General features: G+C 45.4%; 1 protein-coding gene across 3 annotated transcripts in view; it reads right to left on the bottom strand.

Moving 5' to 3' along the window:
• The window catches only part of NEDD9 (neural precursor cell expressed, developmentally down-regulated 9), a 137,438-nt gene that overhangs the window by 82,637 nt on the left and 40,775 nt on the right, over positions 1 to 14,026 (bottom strand). The window lies entirely within an intron of this gene.

The following is a 14,026-nucleotide window of genomic DNA, read 5'->3' as shown; positions in this document are numbered from 1 at the left end:
CATACTTTTAATTCCCTTTTAATTAGCTTTTTTCCCCATGCTATGCTGTGCCAACAGATGATTAGTACATTAATCTCTGTGTGTTTTCAACTGCTCATTTATTCTTTTACAGAAGGAATTGAGTTATTAGTTCCAATTAAATCTTACATTGCAGGGGCTTTTCTTGCCCTTGGTAAAATGCACATTTTTTTCAGGAAATTAATAGGAAAACTTGAAGATGATACTGTACAAAACAATACACATATACAGTGCTAGCCAGTAGTCCTGCCTGTTAAATACAGAATGATTCTATTCATACCGATGTACTAATGAAATTTGCTGTTGCAAGCTCAGCATAATGAGACTGCTTCTGAACAAACTAACAAGTATTGTACAGTATAGTGTGCTTACACCAGAAGTAATTCTAAAATATCTGTTAATGATATTAAATTGGGGTTGTTGTGAGCAGCAGCTACAGTTATTACTGTACTGTTTTATTACTGAAAAATAATACGAAAGGACTTAGGCTAGGAAAATCCAAAGCTATGCAGTTGATATTCATCGTGCATATTCAGGGGAAAGGAAAAGTCTGAAAAATAGTAATGTCAAAAAAATGCTTTGTTCATATTGGACAACAAAGAGATTGCAATGTAATATCACAGCAGAAAAGGACAATGGGCGGTTGGCTGAAAATTTAGAGCCACCGCATTCTGCATCAGGCATTAGATACGCCTGTGTTACTTTCTATGACACTGGTGAAAGCATTTACAACTGGACTGGATAAAATATTTGAGAATACACTACAGGGAATTTCTAGCTTTGTGTGCTGAAAGCACCTACAAAGTTCTGAGGTGTTTGGATGTGGGATTTTGGTTTGGTCCCATCTCTGAAGTTGATTTTGTATGGTTTGAAACACAGAGAGCATCTTCTGAATGATGATTCACTCTTTTTAAAGTGGTGGAGAAAAACCAAATATTTGTTGCACGTAGTATAGATGATGTTTCTATTAAAACATAGTTCAACCATGCCAGCAATCTGTGACAGCGAGCAGACATAATCAGCTTTTCTCATGTTCCTTTCATGTTTTGTTTACATACTCTGTTGCAGAAAAAGCTGATTATGAGATGTGATAATGAGCACAAAGTGGGGCCACACCTTGTTGAGGCTGTAGCAAGCATTAGCCAGTCTATATCTTCGCTTCTTTATTTTGTTAAGTGCCAGGAAGCAACAAACCAATAAGTTACAAAACACAATAGCTGTTCTCAACCTGCAATCAAGTTCTGCCAAATGAACAACTAATGCAGAAAATAGCTGCAGGCATGTTTTATTAGCTCTTTGAATAAACAATGGCTATAGGCCAGGTGCTTAATTAGCAGGGATGCGAACCCACCAGGCGTTCCTTGTCGGGTGTTTGTTTCCCATTTTGATTTGCACAGCTGCAGGCAAAGCAACTGAGGAATACCCAAAGGCACACACCAAAATTCTGCAGCAGAGCGGAGGAGAGAATCTAGGATTCTTGGCACACAGTTCCCCTGCTCTAACTACGGGAGCCCACTCCTCTCCCAGAGCCAGGGATAGAACCTAGGTGTCCTGGCTCCCAGCCCCCTTGCTCTCACCCCCTAGACCTCACTCCCCTTTAGAATACTGCTTAGGTTACCTGCCTGGCTGCCTCAAATTTGAGAGGAGTTGCAAAGTCCTTCAAAGTAATGACATTTTGGCAGGCATAGCATGGCCACTGGGCCACACAAGGGAAACCGGGGCAGGAAGGGAAGGGGATGGGGGCTGCACAGGGGTCACTGAGGGTAGTATTGGGAAAGGGATGGGGTTGCATGGCATTCTTGGGGGCAGGATGCGGAGGGGACAAGGGCTGCATTAACTATAGTGTTGGTCTCATAGAGCGGGGACCATCTTTCACTCCTCCCATTTAAAATACTCTCTAAATAGTTCCCATTGTCCATGCTATAACATCATGTGTTCAGTGGCAGATTTATGGGAATTGCCAGTCTGGATGAGACTGGGCTCCTTGTAGCCACGTCTCATGTTTCAGATGCTCCCAAACTTTGTAAACATGGGAGTGAGCTCCTACAAACACCAAACCCTGTACACGTCCATGGAATAAACCACAAAACTCTCGTTTGATTTTGCAACACGGGGGCAGAAAGCCCATGGCCTCCAGAGTATGAATGAACCAAAAATGGAGTTGTTCTCATCCAGCCTTGTGGGTGCCATTTTCTCTCTAGACTTTTGTATTATTGAACGTACTGAGGCCAATGTGCCCATTCAGACAGAAAAAGGCTGGAGTGGGCACTGCTGGGGAGAGTCTGTCTCCTTTCCAAGCCCTGATGGCAATAGAGAAACCTGATCTCAAACCCACAAAGGATAAAGAGGGGGCTTTGTTCCAGCACAGATCACTCATCTCATCCCCACTGAAGATTCCCCTCCAAGCAGATTCTCCTAAGTCAACCAGCCAATGGCACAGCTGGAAATAGAGCCAGGAGATGTGACAACCAGTGCCTCTCACTACTAGATCCCACTTCCCTTTCAGAGCCAGGAACAGAACCCAGGAGTCCTGAGTCCCGCCTCCCCACCTGCACTCCCAGAGCTGGGAATAGAACCCAGGAGTCCTGACTTCCACTCTTCTTCACTGTAACCAATTAACCTTGCCTAATGCTTTGACAAAGGGCATGTATTATTGTTTGGAGAGAGAGTTAGGCACCTCCACAAATGCCTGGTAAATATGTGTTAAAGCTTTGCAAACAGGACTGTGAGTTCCCATGCATATTAAACACTTCAGATTTCTGCAGAAGAAACTAAACATCCTGCTTGGTTTTGCAATGTGGTTGCCATAAAGACTCAGCCTTGTCCCCAGGAGGATGGCTCACCAAGGGACGGGAAGGAGCTGAGCTGGTGGAATTCTCCTCTCCACTATGTCCCATGTGACCCTGACCACCCCCCAGAGGGCCTGGCTTTTATGCATGGTTTTGGGGTTTGGTTCCCAACCTGCCCAGTAGCCTCAGTGGAGACCTTTTGACCTCTACACAATTTGCTGTGTGCAGCGAGAGGCTGCCACTAAAACCAAGAGGCAGTTGATGCTGAGGATGGGCTGGTCAAATGATCCCAGTGGGCAGGAGCAGAGGTTTTCCAGAGGGGGACGTGCTCATTGTACAGTTAGAGAAACTGAGGCACAGAGATGTTAGCAGAGGCTAATGGCTATAGAGTAACAGGCTATGTTAATACTGTCAGGGCAAGTCTACACTACAAAATTAAGTCACCCTGAGTTACCTTAGTGTACAGATGACACAGTAATTAAATCGCTTTTGCATTTCTACACTACACTCCTTGCGTCGGGGGTGCGCGTCTTCACTAGCAATGCTTCCATAGATGCAGAGAGCAGTGCACCATGGCTAGCTATCCCACTGTGCAACTCACCACCATCTAGTGCAGGGTGTTTTGGGAAGGGTTTGCAGTGCCTCATGGGGGCAAATGAGCGACACAGCGGTAACTGGGAACATGGTTTCAATATCCATTGATGCAGTTTCCTGCATCTCATAATGTTTTGCGCCTTTAAAAAAAAAAAAAGCCTGCAAACACGCATGTCCGCCATCTCTGTGAGAATCATGAATCCTCCACCGCTCTGCACTGCTGTGATGAGCATTGTGAGCACAACCTGTGTGCACCTGATCCTGCAGTATTTGCAGAGCCAAGGGGAACATGACGATTCCTTGGAGACTAGATTGCTGTGAAGCAATACAAGGTTGTTGCAGGCATTCAAGGAGCAGCTGCCACCTTTATACGGCTGAGATTCTAGGGCTGTCTAGTTGTTGCAGGCATAAAACAGAACAGCATTACGGCTGCTCTACTTTATGTTGGCTGGTAACCATTCCCAAGGGCCATTCTAGTAGTTACAGGGAAAGCCCAGGCATGCCCTTTTTCCCTGGCGATGCCCCCTACACTGGTGGCTGGTAGGGCAGCAATAGAGGAGCTGCTACCCTGGCATTGCCTCATTGAAGGATTCCCCTAGGCAGGCTGCAAAGCAGCTGCAGCATGGCTTAAAATCTAGGCCAATGTGGGTTCATAACCTACACATGTCATAGATAGGAGGGTAAAAACCTGCAACTCCCTCCTTGTTTTAAAGAAAGCAGCACATTCTCTGACCTCTCCCTCTCCTATTCCAGGATTAGCTTGCAGTATCAGTAATTGGGGTGGGAGAGCCCTAAAATTTGGTGTTTTGCTTCGGGGAGCCATTTTGATATATTTTGTTTTTCTTTTGCTATTTCACTGGACATTAATTCAAATTTCTCCATAGTAATTTTTAATGGCCTAGATCTCTCCACACAACATTTCCTGTAATTAGGAGCTTTTCAGGCAGCTGCTACTTTGGGCCTTCATCTTTCTGTATTTCAGATGGGAGGAACATACATAATGTATGTCGACCAGAAGTTGAGGTTAGAGTTGAAAACTATTGCCCCTGTGAATGAAAGAGTTATTGTCACTGTGAGATGTAATCCCTGAAACCTGGGCTGGGAACACAGTTGCTCAAATGAGGTCACTTTTTAAACCTATGAGTCAACTGTTTTCACTATAGACGAGCAGTTCTCAAACTGTGGGTCGGGACACCAAAGTGGGTCATGACCCCATTTCAATGGGGTTGCCATGGCTGGCATTAGACTTGCTGGGGCTGAAGCTGAACCCTGAGCCCTACCGCCCGGGGCTGAAGCCAAAGCCCAAGGGCTTCAGCCCTGGGTGGCAGGGCTCAGGTTACAGGCCCAACAGCTGGGACCGAAGCCTTTGGGCTTCAGCTTTGCCCACCCTGCTCTTGCCCTGGGCAGTGGGGCTTGGGCTTTGGCGTCCCCCCATCTCCCAGGCTCCTGTAGTAATTTTTGTTGTCAGAAGAGAGTCACAGTGCAGTGAAGTTTGAGAACCCCTGCTATAGACTAAGAAATCTAGTACCGAGAAATGTTACTACACCTTTAAAAAGAAAAAGGAAAAAAAAAGAAGACTGTAGAAAAGAACTGTTCTCTCTTGCTCTCAACTCGCTGATTTATCCCAACTTCCCCCACCCTCTTTCTTTGGCTTTTGATGAGTTTATTAATGCTTCTTTCTCCTTCCTATTGTTGGCTGAGCATTTGACAATGATCTGAGTCAAAGCACAATGAAGTCAATGGAAGGATTCTTGCTGACTTCAATAGGCTTTGGAACAGGCCTGAGGTGAGCCATTATTTGGCACCGCTAAAATGTATGTGGGATGGATATTCAGGCTGAGGATGGATATCCAACTAAAGTCAAAGGATGCCTGTTACAATAGCTCAGAGGTGACTTAAACATCCATTCATTTTGGTCTCTGCTGCTGAGCAGTGACTGTGGACATCTTTGTGCCACTATGATTTTAAAGAAAACAGTACCTCCAAACCCTCTTTGCTGGCTGCTATGGGCCAGTGGAAGTTCCTTTTGAAGTCACCAGGCCTCCAAAATTAGAGCTGGTTGGAAAAGGGGATACATTCTGCAAAAAGTGTTTGCATTTTTTAAAGGATGATTTAATTCATGGTTTGAATTTGAGAGACATTTCAACTGGTGCTACTCAAAAATGTCTTAGCAGAGGCAGCAATGGCAGGCTAGTTACAGAAGGGATGGGAGCAGTAAGCAGAATGAAATGGAGGTAGAGTGGAAAGACACAGTTAGCAAACGAGGAAGAATTTTTCAGAGTGACTCTACAGGCAAGGAGAACAGTAGCACCAACTCTAAGCATTCAAAAATCATGAATTGCACCCTCAGAAACAATCAGATTTAAAAATAATAAATACTGTATTGAGTTCTTTTTGTTTGCATTGTGGTTTTTGAACCTTGAGGGTTCATGTTTTTGAGCCTTTCTCCACAATTACGTATGTCTTCACTGCAGAGTTTTAACTAGGATTTTACTTGGGTGTTGCCCCAAACCCCCATCCTGTCACATACACAAGCCTCTCACCCAAGTTAAGTGGTCCTTTCAACCCAAACTAGCTGACCCAGATGGAGGTCTAGACTAGAGCTCAGGAGTATCTTTCACTCAGGCTGGTAACCTGCTCACTTTGCATTGAGGATGCATACTAAATCTCTTGTGTGCTGACAGTCCTCCAGTACTTTCCCACAATTCCCTCCAGAAGAACAAACAATTTCTCCCACAACTCACTGGGAAAGAAGCATAGAGTGGTTCAGCTGGCTACCCCACAAAGAACCCTGGGCTGTGTCCCAAGCACTCCTAGCAACACACACAGGGAAGAGCCCCACCAGTGAGCACTCAGTAACTTAGGTATGGCTCTGGATTGTGGCAGCTCACAGGCTAGGCTAGCCCAGGTACTTAGATCCAGATGCCTATTACCAAGGCTAACTCATTGTGCAGTAAAGACATACCCTCTGAGAGCTAGAAACTTACCTTTTTAAAAAAAGTGAAAGCCAAGATTCTCACAGAATAGAATCCACAACCTGGTGGGGTGTTAAGGAAAACACCAAATATCACAAGTCTTGTGATAAAAATCGCAAGAGATGGCAACACTGTTTAATAATACTTTAGCACTTCACATCTGCAATCTGCTGTATGGATGTTAACTAGGTAATTAATTCAAGAATCATAGAATATCAAGGTTGGAAGGGACCTGATTCATCTAGTCCAACCCCCTGCTCAAAACAGGACCAATCCCCAACTAACTCAGTACAATTCATTTGGCCCTCATAGGGTCTGACAAATCTGTCAGTTGCTAGCTAGTCAATTCTTTTAGCACCTAAAGCTATTGACTAACTCAGAGGACAATCATGTTAGTCATATAACTCCATTTCAGCTAGAGACGGGTTCATGAACTTGAACCTTCCATGTAATGTAGCAATATGTACATTTAGGGTGAAATTCTTCCCTTGCTCTGATTCCACGCAACTACCTGATTTCAACATTAATGCATGAGGGCTGAGGGAAGACAGAATCTGGCCCATAGTGTTCTAAATAAAGTTCTGATTTCTTAGTACTGGAAATGCCTGGTACACCAAGAGTTCTCAAAAAGAAAAGGAGTACTTGTGGCACCTTAGAGACTAACAAATTTATTAGAGCATAAGCTTTGGTGAGCTACAGCTCACTTCATCAGATGCTGTAGCTCACGAAAGCTTATACTCTAATAAATTTGTTAGTCTCTAAGGTGCCACAAGTACTCCTTTTCTTTTTGCGAATACAGACTAACATGGCTGCTACTCTGAAACAAGAGTTCTCAGTCTTTTACTTTCTGAGCTCTTCCTCCCCCCCCCACCCCCCAATGCTATAAAAACTCCACAGACCAGCTGTGCCACAGCAATTGTTTTTCTGCATATAAAAGCATTAATGGGTAGCAAGCAGTGCAACTGCCCAGGGCACTGCAAAGCTAAGTTGCTCAATCTTTGGCTTCAGCTCTGAGTGATGGGGCTCGGGGTCCTGGGCTGCAGTTCTGTGCTGCAGGGCTTTGGCTTTCCGTCCTGGGCCCTAGTGAGCCGACCAGACCTGGTCGTGGCCCCCAGACCTCTGGCTGAGAACCACTGTGGTAGACTACACTAGTACCAAGAATCCTTAACAGGAAGATGTACGTGTGCTAGCCATGAGAGTGGGGAAATAAAGCATAGAGTATTGTTAGCAGAATACCGCAAGGTCTCTGTCTTTCCTTACAAAGAAAAAGTACAGGTTTGGTGTTCACCCTGCAGAAATATAAGGGCTATGCAGAAAAACTGTGCCACCTTCCCAATGTGCCATGTCCTGAAGTTTTGTCGAAGATGAATGGATCTGTTCCCAGATAACTGGCATATAGAGAAAATATTATTTTCTAGCACTGGGAATTCTAATCCTCATTTTTGCAAATGAAGGATGAGGCTGTAGCTGACAGCCAGTGCCCAGCTGGAAGGTGGAAGTGAGGAGGGACTGCTGTTACTCACTGGCAGACACTTTCAGAAGCTTTGTACCTGAGGCAGATATAATGGCCTCATTAGCGCTGCAGGATCCTAGATCTCATTAGCTCTCTTTACTAGTGTGCAGCATGCACGCTCCCCATCTATGCTGACCAGCACAATAAAGCAGGCCATGCCCTTCCTTCAACCCTTTCTCTCTGGGAAATCTAGTACCAATGTCCATACTAAACTCCCTCATTCCTTGCATGCCAAGAATGCAAAGACGGGGATTGTGTCTCGGACCCTGTTCAGGGGCCCCCAGGGCAAAAAGCTCATTTCAATTCTGCTCCCTCCACCCTCCCACACATGTGAGCACAATCTAACCCTAAATAAACAGATCTTTAATCTGATCTCATTTTAATATGGAGGGATAACAAGTGGTAGAAAGAAATATGAGAGACTCCATGTCAGAGAGGAGTCCGGTGGCACCTTAAAGACTAACAGATTTATTTGGGCATAAGCTTTCGTGAGTAAAAACCCCACTTTTTCAGATGCATGGAGTGAAAATTACAGATACATAAATATACTGGCACATGAAGAGAAGGGAGTTACCTTACAAGTGGAGAATCAATGTTGACAAGGCCAATTCAGTCAGGGTGGATGTCCACTCCCAATATGAAGAGATGTCAATACTAAGAGAGGGAAAATTGCTTTCGTACTGAGCCAGCAACTCCCAGTCCCTGTTCAAGCCCAAATTAATGGTGTTAGGTTTGCAAATGATTTGTAGCTCTGCAATTTTTCTTTGAAGTCTGTTTTTAAGTTTTTTTGTTGAAGGATGGCTACTTTTAAATATGTTATTAAGTGTCCAGGGAGATTGAAGTGTTCTCCTACTGGCTTTTGTATGTTACCGTTCCTGATGTCTGATTTGTGTCCATTTATTCTTTTACATAGAGACTGTCCAGTTTGTCCAATGTACATGGCAGAGGGGTATTGCTGGCACATGATGGTATATATCACATTAGTAGATGTATAGGTGGATGAGCCCCTGATGGTGTGGCTGATGTGGTTGGGTCCTCTGATGGTGTCACTAGAGTAGATATGGGGACAGAGTAGGCAACAGGGTTTATTACAGGGATTGGAATCACCACATGAGCTTGGAAGGAAACAAGAACTCCAGAAAACATCATTCAGCTCCTCTACCTGTATCTAAAGGGAAAGTTCCTGGGTTTTGGAAGGAAAAAATTGAGGGCTGTTAAAACCCTGCTGAACTCAGAGGTCATTTGATGCATTTCAGATCCTGTTTACTTTCTGTGTATTCAACAATGCTTTTTTCTGAGAGCTTAATTTCTGCAGTGTGACTGGGCTTCATAAAATCTCTTTAATCGAACATAGAACGCTCCATGCAATCAGATCCAACGCAGTGCTATTTTACTTGATTTAAATGTGAAAGTTAAATCTCAGTCTAGACAGGCCTCTGTGTAGCCCCTGTGAATCTTACACCAGCATCTCTGAGTATGTATCTCATTTTCCAGACAAGCCCAGGGGATCTGCATCCCCCAATAAAATTCCTGTCTGCACTAAATTGCTTTTTAGTAGTGATTTATACTTCAATAAAACTACATCACCAGACGAAAATATCTTTAATTGTATAACTGACATGACTTATGCAGGGCATATTTTCTGTGATTATTTATACAGGGGTTATAGGTCTCTGAGAAGAGGGTTGTAGGCCTCTGACTTTCATTTGTGATGGGACTAGTAAAAGAGGAGGAAATCAATGTAAATAAACACAACTGTCATGGCATCTAAAGTGGAGCTTGATTATAAGCTTCTTTGAAAAATGGAGGTGAGGCTGTACTGGAACACCAGCTCTGACCCTTGGTTCCTCTGGAATTTGAGGGAGCCCAGATCTTATCTTTGCAACTTGGGCTTCTCTTTCTAATGAGCCAAACTGAAACACAACCCAAACATGTGGATATTTGGTTTCCCGCTTGGTTCTGGAGCTTTGCTCCATTACTATTCCTGTTCAAGGGAAGACTCGGTATAGACAATGATGCTGCAGGAGACAAAAAGCAGTAGAAGAAGGCACACATAATAAGAGCTGGTGAGGAAGTCCTACTTATTTTTTGCTATGAAATAAAGGACTTTCTGTCTGTATGAAGCTAGCATAAATCAACAACTCTGAAATTGCAGCACATCTCTCTTCTAAAGTGGTATGTGCATTGGTAGAGACAACATGAGAGAGTCACTCCCTGACCCATTTAGTAGAAGTGATCTGACATTCTGCCAGATGTCAATCTGGATTCTGGGTATAGTGTATTTGAACTGTATGGACTTGATTTTGATCTTACTCATGTCAGTGTAATCCAGGAGTAACTCCACTGAACTCAATGGGCTAGATCTTTGGATGCAACTGAGCTATGCTCTACAAAGGACCTTAGCAGATGTGAAGTCCATTATTCTGGCCTTCACTCTGAATTGGGAGGCATCCATGGGCTGTTTTGGACCATAGAATAGTTAGAGCAACCTCAAGGGTTATTGTGTGAATGAGGATCACTATGTGCTCTAGCCGTACCCTTTCCTGCCCCGATACTGACTCTACATGAATTGAGGATTCCCTCATGTCAAGATAATTCCTAGCTATGAAAGAATGGGATCTGGCCTAAAGAATTTACATATGTGAGAACAGAATAAGGCCTAATGCCTAAGGGACACACCACTATAAATTATACCACTAGATTAGAACATTTTTTCCTCGCAGATTTGCAGGTGGTTATTCAAATATGAAACAATTAAATTTTGTCTGAATCTGAATTATCTGAAAGGTGGCCTAGTTCTATCACTTGGATGAGTCTGATAGTGAATGAGATGACATCTGATTTAATAAAATGGTCTGGTTTGGACAAATGTTACATAATTATGACATTTGGCCTTGATTGTATACTGCTTATTCAGATTATTATTTTATTCTATTTTATCATATTCTTATCCCATAGAAGTTAGTAGGAGTTTACTTAAGGCAGGAGTGTGGGACTGTGACTTAATCAAGGACTTCATTTCCAAACACTTGTAAACCAGAACACATAAGAAAAGAAGATTTCAGAATACTGAGAAATGGGTGGTATTTTCTGGCTGGGGAAGCAGTAATGACTTATTTAAGGAAGCACATGTAGCTTAGGAGTGTCGGCTAATTTACTTGAGGGTTACTTGAGAGCTGCAAGAGTAAGGGGACTGTTGCCCCCTTACTAACATTCAGTGGGGGTGTTTTAGTTGCTAGCTCCCAGTACTAAAAAGGGAAGGGTCTATGGGAAATCAAGAGCCTGAGACTGATAGTCCCCAGGAACTATGGAGAGAGGCCAATGCTCCAGGTCAGCCTGAATGACAGGGTGAGCAGGCTAATAAGGGAGTCAGGAGGCCAGGGAGGTCCCATCGTCCGTGTGAGCTGGATTTGCCTGGGTCAGACAGAGTGGGGCCGAGCTAAGGAAAAAGCAGGGGCCCAAGCTAAGCTGGGGAGCAGAGCTGTGCCAGATCCAGAGGGACCAGAAAAGCAGCCCAGAGAGAGCAGACTTGCCCTGGGAGGAGAGCTGCAGCCCCAGAGCCAGAGGCACAGCCCAGAGAGAGCAGACTTGCCCTGGGAGCAGAGCTGCAGCAACCAGAGGCAGAGGGGCCAGAGAAGCAGCCCAGGGAGCTGGAGGCAGAGCAGCAGCCACGCTGAGGCAGAGTGGAGCTGGGGCTGGAGCAGCCCGGGACCGTGTGTCATGAGCAGCTGGGGAGAGCGAGGGGGGACCCTGGGCAGTGGGCCCAGCACAGGGAGATGCCTAGCCAGGAGGCTCTGCAGGCCAGGCTTGGAGGGGGATTGGTAACCCCAACAGGGCGGGGGCAACACTGGGAAGAAAGGCCCTGCCACCTAGAGCCTGAGAGCATGAGGCCACCACCAGAGCAAGTGTCCAACCCACAGCATCCCTGGAGCACAGCCAGGGCTAAGAAGAAGGCCTAAAACTCTCAAGGAACAGACTGTGAACTGCCCCGACGTTCCAGAGACGCTGGTTGTGATGTCCTCTGCCACAGAGCGGGGTGACGTGTTTCCTTTAACCTTTCCCATTTTTCCTTATTCTTTTTAAATTTAATTGTTGATTAAATAACTTTCATTTGCTTTAACTTGTATGTAATGGTCAGTGGGTCAGAAGTGCCCAGTGCAGAGACAGTACCCCGGAGGGGGGACACCCTAGCCCCTGTCTTAGGTGACCACAGCAGGGTTGGGGGTCGAGCCCCCCAGGAATCCTGGGCCCAGCCTTGTTGGGGTTACGAGGACTCTGCCAGACAGGAGAGTGGAAGGGGAGTCCTCAAGGGCAGGGAAGCCACTGGGTAAAGGAAGTGGGAGTGAGGACTCAGATCCTTTCGCTAGCCCACATCACCGGGGTAGTGCAGAAGCCAGGAAAGTTCCCCACAATAGCGGGACTATTCCCCCGCTTACATAAGGAAGCTGAAACAGTGGCCAGGAGGCAAGCAGGGAGCTGAAGAGAAGCTGGAAGCAGGAATGGATGCAGAGCTGTGTATGGAACAGACTATGACTGTCGGACACTACAGCTGATTGTAGGTCTGCATGTGGACTTCTGGGGTGGACAGTGAGCCAGTGCAGAGAGGCCCCAATGAGAGACACTAACTGAATCTGGCCTGGAAACCTGCAAGCATGTATATGCATAGAATAGAGACTGGAGAGGACATCTCAGGCACTAAGCCTGAAGAGCCCTGATTTTTGATTGGACTGCCCCCAGGGGCCCACACAGAAGCCACCATTGCTCACTTTGAATTGTAACTATTCAAGCCTCTGTACCTAGGGTATTTGCAAACTTTCCCCTTTTTTGCCACTCCTAGTAAAAGAACTTTCACATAGCCATAAGAAAAGGAGTACTTGTGGCACCTTAGAGACTAACAAATTTATTTGAGCATAAGCTTTCGTGAGCTACAGCTCACTTCATCAGATGCATCCGATGAAGTAAGCTGTAGCTCACGAAAGCTTATGCTCATATAAATTTGTTAGTCTCTAAGGTGCCACAAGTACTCCTTTTCTTTTTGCGAATACAGACTAACACGGCTGCTACTCTGAAACCTTTCACATAGCCATGTGTCTGAGTGGTGATTGGGACCCACCAGCGTTAGCACTTACAAAGTATAGCTGCCGAGGCACCTACACTGCTTACCTATGAGTTGTCATGCATTTGGCATGCTACTGGTCCCCTAGGGGTTTCGGGGATGGCAAGGCAAAGGTAAATTATTTTTTCCTGACCCAGGCAAAGTGTGCAGGGAATCACAGTGCAAACCTCCAGCCTCACTCCTACTCAGCCAGTATAACCCTGGAAAAATCATGGAGCAGGTCCTCAAAGAATCAATCCTGAAGCACTTAGAGGAGAGGAAAGTGATCAGGAACAGTCAGCATGGATTCACCAAGGGAAGGTCATGCCTGACTAATCTAATCGCCTTTTATGATGAGATTACTGGTTCTGTGGATGAAGGGAAAGCAGTGGATGTATTGTTTCTTGACTTTAGCAAAGCTTTTGACACGGTCTCCCACAGCATTCTTGTCAGCAAGTTAAGGAAGTATGGGCTGGATGAATGCACTATAAGGTGGGTAGAAAGCTGGCTAGATTGTCGGGCTCAACGGGTAGTGATCAATGGCTCCATGTCTAGTTGGCAGCCGGTGTCAAGTGGAGTGTCCCAGGGGTCGGTCCTGGGGCCCGTTTTGTTCAATATCTTCATAAATGATCTGGAGGATGGTGTGGATTGCACTCTCAGCAAATTTGCGGATGATACTAAACTGGGAGGAGTGGTAGATACGCTGGAGGGGAGGGATAGGATACAGAAGGACCTAGACAAATTGGAGGATTGGGCCAAAAGAAATCTAATGAGGTTCAATAAGGATAAGTGCAGGGTCCTGCACTTAGGATGGAAGAATCCAACGCACCGCTACAGACTAGGGACCGAATGGCTCGGCAGCAGTTCTGCGGAAAAGGACCTAGGGGTGACAGTGGACGAGAAGCTGGATATGAGTCAGCAGTGTGCCCTTGTTGCCAAGAAGGCCAATGGCATTTTGGGATGTATAAGTAGGGGCATAGCGAGCAGATCGAGGGACGTGATCGTTCCCCTCTATTCGACACTGGTGAGGCCTCATCTGGAG

Source organism: Dermochelys coriacea, chromosome 2, assembly GCF_009764565.3.
Source record: "Dermochelys coriacea isolate rDerCor1 chromosome 2, rDerCor1.pri.v4, whole genome shotgun sequence".
In the NCBI taxonomy this organism is placed as follows: domain Eukaryota; kingdom Metazoa; phylum Chordata; order Testudines; family Dermochelyidae; genus Dermochelys; species Dermochelys coriacea.
The sequence above is the reverse complement of the archived record's forward strand: the minus strand, read 5'-3'. Positions and strand labels throughout refer to the sequence as shown.